This window comes from Saccostrea cucullata, unplaced genomic scaffold, assembly GCF_032062105.1.
Source record: "Saccostrea cucullata isolate Sc308-1 unplaced genomic scaffold, CSIRO_AGI_Scuc_v1 ctg75, whole genome shotgun sequence".
NCBI lineage: Eukaryota > Metazoa > Mollusca > Bivalvia > Ostreida > Ostreidae > Saccostrea > Saccostrea cuccullata.
The window spans coordinates 658,383-671,293 of record NW_026940114.1 but is presented as its reverse complement, the minus strand read 5'-3'; the positions used below and the strand labels follow the sequence as shown (position 1 = coordinate 671,293).

At 36.7% G+C, this 12,911-nt stretch overlaps 1 long non-coding RNA gene across 1 annotated transcript in view; it reads right to left on the bottom strand.

Moving 5' to 3' along the window:
- Positions 1-12,911, bottom strand: part of LOC134254833 (uncharacterized) — a 255,399-nt gene that overhangs the window by 41,740 nt on the left and 200,748 nt on the right. The gene's annotated exons all lie outside the window — the stretch shown is intronic.

Sequence of the window (12,911 nt, the reverse complement as noted above, 5' to 3'; positions counted from 1 at the left end):
AGGAACCAAGCTTACAACTGCCCGCCAAAATTGAATTCTGCATGGCTGCCATGTGTATTGTTGGACAAAAGGCTATTAGCCTATATAGAGAGAGCCTGCTTGGAAATAAAGCTTTAGATTTATTGAAATAATGATGTAGAAATTTAACAATTGGTAAGTACAATATATATGTGGCCTTGAATGAATAATGATTGATATATTGTACCAGTCCAGTGATTTGACAGATTAGTTTTATACAGAGTTATAGAACCTGATTATTTTTGACATTAGGAGAGCTGAGATGAATTTTGTATGTGTTATAGTTATTTGAAATTGCAGGAATATGTATTAATTTATGCTTTGCATGTAGTTGATAGGTGGTTATTGACAAGTTTAAGTGATTTAAATGATTTGAAATAGTTTGTGCACATGTTTTGAGTTACTTAGAGATCAGCTGATTATAGCAGTAGTAAAGTTGTGGTATTATTTTAGCTTACTTCATGTGTCAGGGACTTTATTTGGTCTTCTGTAGTAGATTTTAACTATAGATTTATGGACGGAATCCTGTTTTCTTGCAGTTTAAGTTGTTTTTAGTAAACTATTGAAGGTTTATTGCAAGTTGTTTTAAACCGGAATGTATGCAAACTTGGCGATCGTAAATTGTGTAGATCGAGCCCGATCGTAAAAGTTGGTGTTAATTGTGTTATTTGTTGTATTAAATGGAGATTAATTTACTTAATTTAATTCAAGAATGTAATTGGAGGTTACTTTTATTCAGATGTATAGACTTTGCTGCTTTACACAGGAAATGTCATGAGAGATTTAATTTATGTCATGTTATTGTATAAAAGAGAAAGATTCAAGGAACTTTTGCTCTTCTGCTATAGCTAGGTTGATTTGATTAGAGGAGAAAGGAATTAGTATGGGTTGGTGTTTTGAATTTAGATTAAATTATGACTGTTTAGTTATATTTTAAGAAGAGCCAGGGTTATTTTAAGGAATTTTTAGGAACTTTGGAATATTTGTGGAATTTTATAGGAATTAAGTTTTGATCAAGTTTTAGTGAATTTTGACTGCATGAGAAATTGGGCTTGGTTAAAATTTGCTGGTTGTTTGAATTTGTGATAAATTGCTGATTTGAATTTTAGTATTACTTGAAATTGTTTGGGTTAATTTACATTTAGCTAAGGAAGCTGGTGTATTTCTAAATTTTGCTAATGTTTTAAACTGGAATTCAGACTTGGGAAAATTTGATAAATAATTAACTTACAATTTTGTTGTTTAACTGTATTTCATGGATTATTATTGTTTTATGCCAAGTTGACAATATTTCAGCCATATTTTGGCAGGGTTTCAATTTAAAATTGTATGTTTGTGTACCAGTTTCAACATCATCATATTGCTTTGAATATTCATTAGACACAACCATATATGGAAATGGATTAACAGTTCTAAAGCAGTTATTTGCAGTGTCGAGCAGTTTTTTAAAACTCATTTAAATTTTTCGCTGAAAATAACTGCTCCAGAACTGGTTGAAAACTGGGAAGGCTAAGAAAAACTGCCTTGAACTGTCTCTTTTCATGAATAATAAATCAACTTGTCATAGGGACATGGAAGGCTAAAGGAACTGCTAATAAACTGCTTAAAAATAAAACTGGGAAGGCTTAATGACTGCCAACAAACTACCTTCCACTTTGACATGGGTATAGTCACATATATTCCCAAATTTCCTCGATCACATGGACAACTTTGCTTACAATACAGCGCGAGATTGAATATCCCGAAGCGTGGGTATGTTTCTAGGTGCAGCTTACTAATGTTTAAATGAAATGTCTATGTTTGAAACCAAAATGATGTTTTTTGTCGAAACTACATGACAAGATACTCTGCACTCATAATTAGTACACATTTTTGTAGAAACAATAACCTGGTTCCCCGAACCAGTTTACGAATGCATTTGGCGCGAACTAATAAAATATTAGTACAGTTTCACTTTCATTTGCAAGTGTGTTTTGTTTGGTTTCATTTTTTGCGATTAAGTTTCATGGACTTTTATTTTTTAATTAATATTTTGCTATGGAAATTGGGAAATTTACACCTTTCTTTTGGGAAAAAAGGTACCTTTTTTGCATTGGGAACGGGGCCAAATATCGGCCCCAGATTTAGAGAATCGAGAGCCCTTGATTTGTTGCCTAGGGAAATAAAATATGATATTAGACTTCTTTCTGTTCAATTTTGGCAACAAGATCGCCTCTTCTCCTAAGTGTTAAGAATAAAATTAAAATTTTGTGAAAGTTAGTGTCAATCAAACCCACCAAAATATTGGAAGTTTTAATAACTTTTAAATGAAATAAGATTTCTAATTTATTTTTGTGTGAAATGCTATTAAAATATATAAGTCGTAATATTATACAGAAAATATTAACTTCAAACATCTGTCCAATCACCTTTAACATTAGACATAATGACATGAACTTTGACTTTACCATAACAAATATAATTGTCTATCGTCAACATATTGCGTAAGCGGCCATTTTTTAGCTCACCTCAACGAAGTTGGGGGGAGCTTATGTGATACCCTCGGCGTCGGCGTCGGCGTCCCAGGTTTAGGTTAAGTTTTTTGGAGCAGTTTTCTTTTTTATTACTTCTGAGTCCTATATTGATTAGACATGCATGGAATATGGTTCTAGTGTGTTTCATTGTACCAGACAGAGTTTCAGATGCTGCAATTTCAGCAAAGGAATGACCAGGTTAATGTTTTTGGAGCAGGTTAACATTTTTGGTGCAGTTTTTGGTGTAGGTTTCATTTCCAAGTAACTATAAGCCCTATGTTGACCAAACTTGCATGGATGATACATCTAAGGATGCATACTACCGGGCTTGCTTCGGATGCTGAATCTGACCTACATTTTCCGGTTGAGTGAACAGGTAAAAGTTTTTGGTGCAGGTTTCATTTCCAAGTAACTATAAGCCCTATGTTGACCAAACTTGCATGGATGATATATCTTAGAATGCATACTACCGGGCTTGCTTCAGATGCTGAATCTGACCTACATTTTCCGTTTGAGTGAACAGGTAAAAGTTTGTGGTGAAGGTTTCATTTCCAAGTAACTATAAGCCCTATGTTGACCAAACTTGCATGGATGATACATCTAAGGATGCATACTACCGGGCTTGCTTCGGATGCTGAATCTGACCTACATTTTCCGGTTGAGTGAACAGGTTAAAGTTTTTGGTGCAGGTTTCATTTCCAAGTAACTATAAGCCCTATGTTGACCAAACTTGCATGGATGATACATCTAAGGATGCATACTATTGGGCTTGCTTCGGATGCTGAATCTGACCTACATTTTCCGGTTGAGTGAACAGGTTAAAGTTTTTGGTGCAGGTTTCATTTCCAAGTAACTATAAGCCCTATGTTGACCAAACTTGCATGGATGATACATCTAAGGATGCAAACTACCGGGCTTGCTACGGATGCTGAATCTGACCTACATTTTCCGGTTGAGCTAACAGGTTAATGTTTTTGGTGCAGGTTTCATTTGCAAGTAACTTTAAGCCCTATGTTGACCAAACTTGCATGGATGATACATCTAAGGATGCACACTACCAGGCTTGCTTCGGATGCTGAATCTGACCTGCATTTTCCGGTTGAGTGAACAGGTAAAAGTTTTTGGTGCAGGTTTCATTTCCAAGGAAGTATGAGTTCTTTAATGACCAATCTTGCATAGATGATACATCTAAGGATGCATACTACCAGGCTTGCTTCGGATGCTGAATCTGACCTACTTTTTGTGGATGAGTGAAAATGTTAGTTTTTGATGCATGTTTCATTTCCAATAAACTATGAGCCCTATAATGAGCAAACTTGCATGGATGATACGTCTAAGGATGCACACTAATGGACTTGCTTCGGATGCTGAATTCGACATACATTTTTCAGATAATGGACAAGTAAAAGTTATGGTTGCAGGTCTATTTCCAAAAACTATAAGGCTTATATAACATTGTATAAACCAAACTTGCACAAATGCTGCATCAAGAGATGAAAACTCTCAAATTTGCTTCAGATGCTGGATTTTCATTATATTTTCATGAAGAAGAACTAGTTTAAATTTTTTATGTAGGTCTATTTCAAAGTATCAGATCAAAATTGCTTAAATTTTTCATTTTTGGAATGTATACTTTTTGTTGGTTAATTGTGTGACTTTGCCTTACTTAAAGACAACATTCGTTGAGGTGAGCTCTGTAATCTCTGATTACCTATGTTTTTGTGTTTGTGACCTTTAAGTGGGGCTTAAAAATAGATGTGCATCCCGATCCCGACCTTTTTTAAAAATTTGAATTATGCTCAATTTTTTTCAAACGGTCATCTGGACTGACATTTTCTTCAATGCTATCAGTCCAGAGAAATTTTTACCAGCTTTGCCTACCGGACTAGCTTCGGAAGCTGGATCTGACCTACTTTTTAGCTCTACTGGTCAGAGACCAGAAGAGCTTATGCGATAGTAATGCGTCCGGCGTCCGTCCGTCTGTCTGTCTGTCTGTCCGTCTGTCCGTCTGTCTGTAAACAATTTTTCAAAATGCTACTCCTCCTACAGTTTTGGTCTAATTTCAATATAACTTGGCACACAAGTAGACTACACTAAGATACATAATTCTGTGTATCGGTTTTTGATTTCGATGAACGGTGTTGCCGTGGTTACTAAAAATAGAAATTTCTGTGAAATTCTTTCAAAATGCTACTCCTCGTACAGTTTTGGTCTGATTTCAGTATAACTTGGCACACAAGTAGACTACACTAAGATACATAATTCTGTGTATCGGTTTTTGATTTCGATGAACGGTGTTGCCGTGGTTACTAAAAATAGAAATTTCTGTAAAATTGTTTCAAAATGCTACTCCTCCTACAGTTTTGGTCTGATTTCAATATAACTCGGCACACAAGTAGACTACACTAAGATACATAATTCTGTGTATCGGTTTTTGATTTCGATGAATGGTGTTGCCGTGGTTACTAAAAATAGAAATTTCTGTGAAATTCTTTCAAAATGCTACTCCTCCTACAATTTTGGTCTGATTTCAGTATAACTTGGCACATAAGTAGACTACACTGAGATACATAATTCTGTGTATCGGTTTTTGATTTCGATGAACGGTGTTGCCGTGGTTACTAAAAATAGAAATTTCTGTGAAATTCTTTCAAAATGCTACTCCTCCTACAGTTTTGGTCTGATTTCAGTATAACTTGGCACACAAGTAGACTACACTAAGATACATAATTCTGTGTATCGGTTTTTGATTTCGATGAACGGTGTTGCCGTGGTTACTAAAAATAGAAATTTCTGTAAAATTGTTTCAAAATGCTACTCCTCCTACAGTTTTGGTCTGATTTCAGTATAACTTGGCAAACAAGTAGACTACACTAAGATACATAATTCTGTGTATCGGTTTTTGATTTCGATGAACGGTGTTGCCGTGGTTACTAAAAATAGAAATTTCTGTGAAATTCTTTCAAAATGCTACTACTCCTACAGTTTTGGTCTGATTTCAATATAACTTGGCACACAAGTAGACTACACTAAGATACATAATTCTGTGTATCGGTTTTTGATTTCGATGAATGGTGTTGCCATGGTTACTAAAAATAGAAATTTCTGTAAAATTGTTTCAAAATGCTACTCCTCTTACAGTTTTGGTCTGATTTCAGTATAACTTGGCACATAAGTAGACTACACTAAGATACATAACTTTGTGCATCGGTTTTTGATTTCGATGAACGGTGTTGCCGTGGTTACTAAAAATAGAAATTTCTGTGAAATTCTTTCAAAATGCTACTCCTCGTACAGTTTTGGTCTGATTTCAGTATAACTTGGCACACAAGTAGACTACACTAAGATACATAATTCTATGTATCGGTTTTTGATTTCGATGAACGGTGTTGCCGTGGTTACTAAAAATAGAAATTTCTGTGAAATTCTTTCAAAATGCTACTCCTCCTACAATTTTGGTCTGATTTCAGTATAACTTGGCACACAAGTAGACTACACTAAGATACATAATTCCGTGTATCGGTTTTTGATTTCGATGAACGGTGTTGCCCAGGTTACTATAAATAGAAATTTCTGTGAAATTCTTTCAAAATGCTTCTCCTCCTACAGTTTTGATCTGATTTCAGTATAAGTTGGCAAACAAGTAGAATACACTAAGATACATAATTCTGTGTATCGGTTTTTGATTTCGATGAACGGTGTTGCTGTGGTTACTAAAAATAGAAATTTCTGTGAAATTCTTTCAAAATGCTACTCCTCCTACAGTTTTGGTCTGATTTCAGTATAACTTGGCACACAAGTAGACTACACTAAGATACATAATTCTGTGTATTGGTTTTTGATTTCGATGAACGATGTTGCCGTGGTTACTAAAAATAGAAATTTCTGTAAAATTGTTTCAAAATGCTACTCCTCCTACAGTTTTGGTCTGATTTCAGCATAACTTGGCACACAAGTAGACTACACTAAGATACATAACTTTGTGCATCGGTTTTTGATTTCGATGGTGTTGCAGTGGTTACTAAAAATAGAAATTTCTGTAAAATTGTTTCAAAATGCTACTCCTCCTACAGTTTTGGTCTGATTTCAGTATAACTTGGCAAACAAGTAGAATACACCAAGATACATAATTCTGTATATCGGTTTTTTATATGATGAATGATGTTGTCGTGGTTACTAAAAATAGAAATATCTGTAAAATTGTTTCAAAATGCTACTCCTCCTATAGTTTTGGTCTGATTTCAATATAACTTGGCACACAAGTAGACTACACTAAGATACATAATTCTGTATATCGAATTTTAATTTTGATGAACGGTGTTGCCGTGGTTACTAAAAATAGAAATGTCTGTAAAATTGTTTCAAAATGCTACTCCTCCTACAGTTTTGGTCTGATTTCAGTATAACTTGGCACACAAGTAGACTACACTAAGAACATAAAGAGACTTTATCAACGATCATTATTCTATTTAATGCTGTTTATAAAGTTTCAAATCCCAGCTGCTTAAGTACTTTCTCTTCCTTTGCTATAAGTTCAAACCAGTAGAGCTTCAGTCTCGACAGAGACTTCTGGTTCAGATGAGTGAACAGGTCAATGTTTTGGTACAGCTCTCATTTCTAAGTAACTATGAGCCCTATGATGACCAAACTTGCATGGATGATACATCTAAGGATGCACACTTTAGATGCTGGATCTGACCTACATTTTCCGGATGAGTGAACAGGTTAATGTTTTGGTTCATGTCCCATTTCCAAGTAACTCTAGGACTCGAACTTTATTGCACTAAGGTTGCACACTGATAGACTTAAATTGCTTCGGATGCTGGATCCCACATACATTTTCCAGATAATGGACCAGGCAAAATTAATTAAGTTATGGGTGCAAGTTTAACACCAGGAAACTATAAGGCCTATATTAACCAAATTTGCATAAATGATACATCAAAGGATGAACAATCTCAAACTTGCTTCAGATGCTTGATTTGAATTACGTAAGGGTTAATGTACGAGTAGCGCCCCATTTCTTAAAAGTAATGGAGCCGAGGCCCCAAAGGGGTGGACGCCCATTACTTTTAAGGAATGGAGCGCTACGAGTATATTAACCCGCATAAAATCCGCCTTTATGAATGATTGTTTTTATTGTTTGTTAATACAATATAATTGTAGAATATTCATATGATACATTGTAAATACTTTTTACATATTAGTAGTATTATTTATATATAATATAGAAAGAAAAACTAAAAAAAGTGTACAGAAGTTAATCTAAACCCATGTCTCTCAACAGCTTTGTTAGCTCAGTGAAATGATAATCGGACTGTTATGGTGAGGGTACCGCGTTCGACTCTCATCAAGGGTGCTCTAATTTTCTTAATGTGAAACTAACCTTTACAATCTTCGAAAACTCTTCTCTAAAATTTTCTAATTTCTTTCCTTGGAAGAGGCACGGAAAGGAGAATAAGACCATAACAAATTCCGTTTTCAATGTAATTTGCAACTCTCCATTCCTTAAAAGTAATGGAGCGCTCAAACAAAAGAATGACGTCACAGGTGGCTTTTACATTTTCTTGATGGGTGCCTAGTTTTAAGTTTTTGGATAGGTCTATTTCTAAGCAACTGCAAGCCGTATCAGATCAAAAGTGCATAAATTTTGCATTTTGGGATGTAACTTCTAGAATGTTAATTGCGGGACTTTGCCTTACTTAAAGACAACTTTCATTGAGGTGAACTTTGATCTCTGATTACCTAATAGTATGTTTTCATCTTCTACCCAATTCTCTAACAAAGTGTTTTCTTTGTGAATTTGTTTGTTTGCCTTTTTTCATCTTATTCCTTCTTCTCAATTTCCCAGCACTTCATTATGAAGTTGAAGTAATAAGGACTTGGAGAAGGAAGGGCAAAATGAATTGGAACAGCATGCAGACAACACTGGAATGGATTTCTTTGTTCTCTCTTTGCGGAGACTTCATTGTTGGAGATGGTATTACAAAGACTTGGAGGAGGCTGGGCATAATTAGGATTGGAACAGCATGCCAACAACGCTGGAACAGAGGTATTGCTAAGTCGTTAAGGAAAAGCAGAGGTGAGTTGGTTTCATTATCATTTGTGCACTCTTACTAATTAGTACTAACATTTCCCTCCTCTCCCCCACTCTCAACACATTTTTTGTAGTAGTTCTTTCCTTTTCTTTTTGTTCTGTTGTTTTTTCTTTGTCTAATATTGTCTGTTCTCTCTTTGCCGAGATGTCATCGTTGGAGTTGGTGCACTTGGAGGCGACTGGCTCTTCATCATTGGAGGAGGAGGATGGGCATATTGGATTGGAATGTCATTGTTGGAGAGGGTGCACATGGAGGCTGCTGGCTCTTCATCGTTGGAGGAGGCTGGGCATATTGGATTGGAACAGCATGCCAACAACGCTGGAACAGAGGTATTGCTTAGTTGTTATGCAGAGCAGAGGTGAGTTGGTTTCATTATCATTTTTGCACTCTTACTAATTAATACTAATATTTCTCTCCCCTTCCCCTCTCAACACATACTTTGTAGTAGTAGTTCTTTCCTTTTTTTTTTTTTGTTCTGTTGTTTTTTCTTTGTCTAATCTTCTCTGTTCTTTCTTTGCCGGGATGTCATCGTTGGAGAGGGTGCACATGGAGGCTGCTGGCTCTTCATCATTGGAGGAGGCTGGGCATCTTGGATTGGAACAGCATGCCAACAACGCTGGAACAGAGGTATTGCTTAGTTGTTATGGAAAAGCAGAGGTGAGTTGGTTTCATTATCATTTTTGCACTCTTACTAATTAGTACTAACATTTCCCTCCCCTTCCCTTCTCAACACATTTTTTGTAGTAGTTCTTTCCATTTGATTTTTGTTCTGTTGTTTTTTCTTTGTCTAATCTTCTCTGTTCTGTCTTTGCCGGGTGTCATCGTTGGAGTTGGTGCACATGGAGGCTGCTGGCTCTTCATCATTGGAGGAGGAGGCTGGGCATATTGGATTGGAACAGCATGCCAACAACGCTGGAGTGGAGGTATTGCTTAGTTGTTAAGGAAAAGCAGAGGTGAGTTGATTTCATTATCATTTTTGCACTCTTACTAATTAGTACTAACATTTCTCTCCCCTCCCCCACTCTCAACACATTTCTTGTAGTAGTTCTTTCCTTTTGTTTTTTGTTCTGTTGTTTTTTCTTTGTCTAATCTTCTCTGTTCTCTCTTTGCCGGGATGTCATCGTTGGAGATGGTGCACATGGAGGCTGCTGGCTCTTCATCGTTGGAGGAGGCTGGGCATCTTGGATTGGAACAGCATGCCAACAACGCTGGAACAGAGGTATTGCTTAGTTGTTATGGAAAAGCAGAGGTGAGGTGGTTTCATTATCATTTTTGCACTCTTACTAATTAGTACTAACATTTCCCTTCCCTCCCCAACTCTCAACAAATTTTTTGTAGTAGTTCTTTCCTTTTGTTTTTTGTCCTGTTGTTTTTTCTTTGTCTAATCTTCTCTGTTCTCTCTTTGCCGGGATGTCATCGTTGGAGTTGGTGCACATGGAGGCTGCTGGCTCTTTATCATTGGAGGAAGAGGCTGGGCATCTTGGATTGGAACAGCATGCCAACAACGCTGGAACAGAGGTATTGCTTAGTTGTTAAGGAAAAGCAGAGGTGAGTTGGTTTCATTATCATTTTTGCACTCTTACTAAATAGTACTAACATTTCCCTCCCCTTCCCTTCTCAACACATTTTTTGTAGTAGTTCTTTCCTTTTGTTTTTTGTTCTGTTGTTTTTTCTTTGTCTAATCTTCTCTGTTCTCTCTTTGCCGGGATGTCATCGTTTGAGTTGGTGCACATGGAGGCTGCTGGCTCTTCATCATTGGAGGAGGAGGCTGGGCATATTGGATTGGAACAGCATGCCAACAACGCTGGAGTGGAGGTATTGCTTAGTTGTTAAGGAAAAGCAGAGGTGAGTTGGTTTCATTATCATTTTTGCACTCTTACTAATTAGTACTAACATTTCTCTCCCCTCCCCCACTCTCAACACATTTCTTGTAGTAGTTCTTTCCTTTTGTTTTTTGTTCTGTTGTTTTTTCTTTGTCTAATCTTCTCTGTTCTCTCTTTGCCGGGATGTCATCGTTGGAGATGGTGCACATGGAGGCTGCTGGCTCTTCATCGTTGGAGGAGGCTGGGCATATTGGATTGGAACAGCATGCCAACAACGCTGGAACAGAGGTATTGCTTAGTTGTTATGGAAAAGCAGAGGTGAGTTGGTTTCATTATCATTTTTGCACTCTTACTAATTAGTACTAACATTTCCCTTCCCTCCCCCACTCTCAACAAATTTTTTGTAGCAGTTCTTTCCTTTTGTTTTTTGTCCTGTTGTTTTTTCTTTGTCTAATCTTCTCTGTTCTCTCTTTGCCGGGATGTCATCGTTGGAGTTGGTGCACATGGAGGCTGCTGGCTCTTTATCATTGGAGGAAGAGGCTGGGCATCTTGGATTGGAACAGCATGCCAACAACGCTGGAACAGAGGTATTGCTTAGTTGTTAAAGAAAAGCAGAGGTGAGTTGGTTTCATTATCATTTTTGCACTCTTACTAAATAGTACTAACATTTCCCTCCCCTTCCCTTCTCAACACATTTTTTGTAGTAGTTCTTTCCTTTTGTATTTTGTTCTGTTGTTTTTTCTTTGTCTAATCTTCTCTGTTCTCTCTTTGCCGGGATGTCATCGTTTCTAGAGGGTGCACTTGGAAGCTGCTGGCTCTTCATCATTGGAGGAGGAGGCTGGGCATATTGGATTGGAACAGCATGCCAACAACTGGAGTGGAGGTATTGCTTAGTTGTTAAGGAAAAGCAGAGGTGAGTTGGTTTCATTATCATTTTTGCACTCTTACTAATTAGTACTAACATTTCTCTCCCCTCCCCCACTCTCAACACATTTCTTGTAGTAGTTCTTTCCTTTTGTTTTTTGTTCTGTTGTTTTTTCTTTGTCTAATCTTCTCTGTTCTCTCTTTGCCGGGATGTCATCGTTGGAGATGGTGCACATGGAGGCTGCTGGCTCTTCATCGTTGGAGGAGGCTGGGCATATTGGATTGGAACAGCATGCCAACAACGCTGGAACAGAGGTATTGCTTAGTTGTTATGGAAAAGCAGAGGTGAGTTGGTTTCATTATCATTTTTGCACTCTTACTAATTAGTACTAACATTTCCCTTCCCTCCCCCACTCTCAACAAATTTTTTGTAGTAGTTCTTTCCTTTTGTTTTTTGTCCTGTTGTTTTTTCTTTGTCTAATCTTCTCTGTTCTCTCTTTGCCGGGATGTCATCGTTGGAGTTGGTGCACATGGAGGCTGCTGGCTCTTTATCATTGGAGGAAGAGGCTGGGCATCTTGGATTGGAACAGCATGCCAACAACGCTGGAACAGAGGTATTGCTTAGTTGTTAAGGAAAAGCAGAGGTGAGTTGGTTTCATTATCATTTTTTCACTCTTACTAATTAGAACTAACATTTCCCTCCCCTTCCCTTCTCAACACATTTTTTTTGTAGTTCTTTCCTTATGTTTTTGTTCTGTTGTTTTTTCTTTGTCTAATCTTCTCTGTTCTCTCTTTGCCGGGATGTCATCGTTGGAGTTGGTACACATGGAGGCTGCTGGCTCTTTATCATTGGAGGAAGAGGTAGAACAGCATGCCAACAACGCTGGAACAGAGGTATTGCTTAGTTGTTAAGGAAAAGCAGAGGTGAGTTGGTTTCATTATCATTTTTGCACTCTTACTAATTAGTACTAACATTTCCCTCCCCTTCCCTTCTCAACACATTTTTTGTAGTAGTTCTTTCCTTTTGTTTTTTGTTCTGTTGTTTTTTCTTTGTCTAATCTTCTCTGTTCTCTCTTTGCCGGGATGTCATCGTTGGAGATGGTGCACTTGGAGTGGGATGTTTCTTCATTATTAGAGGACTTGGAGGAGGCTGGGCATATTGGATTGGAACAGCATGCCAACAACGCTGGAGTGGAGGTTTTTTTTGTATTTCTTTGATGTTAGGTCTCTTTGTTATTTTAGCTCTTACTTTTTGGTTTTTATTTTGTTTCCTTTGTTAGTATTTGTTGTTTTTTGTTCATTAGGTTTTTATTATAATTGTTATTTGTTTATTGAGTTGTTATTATAGTTTTTTGTTTGTGAGGGTTGTAAAAGTTGTTAATTTTCATGTTTTATTTGTTAATTGTTACATTATGTTTTTAATGTTTTTATAATTGACATTGTTATGAGTTTCAGTCATTTGTTATTGAGGCAGTCATGAGTTTTACTTGTTAGGAGCTTAAATTATTTGCTGTTGTTGTGATTTTTTATTATTTGTTATTGTTATGAGTGTTAATTAGTTGTTATTGTTATGAGCTTTAATTAGTTGTTATGAG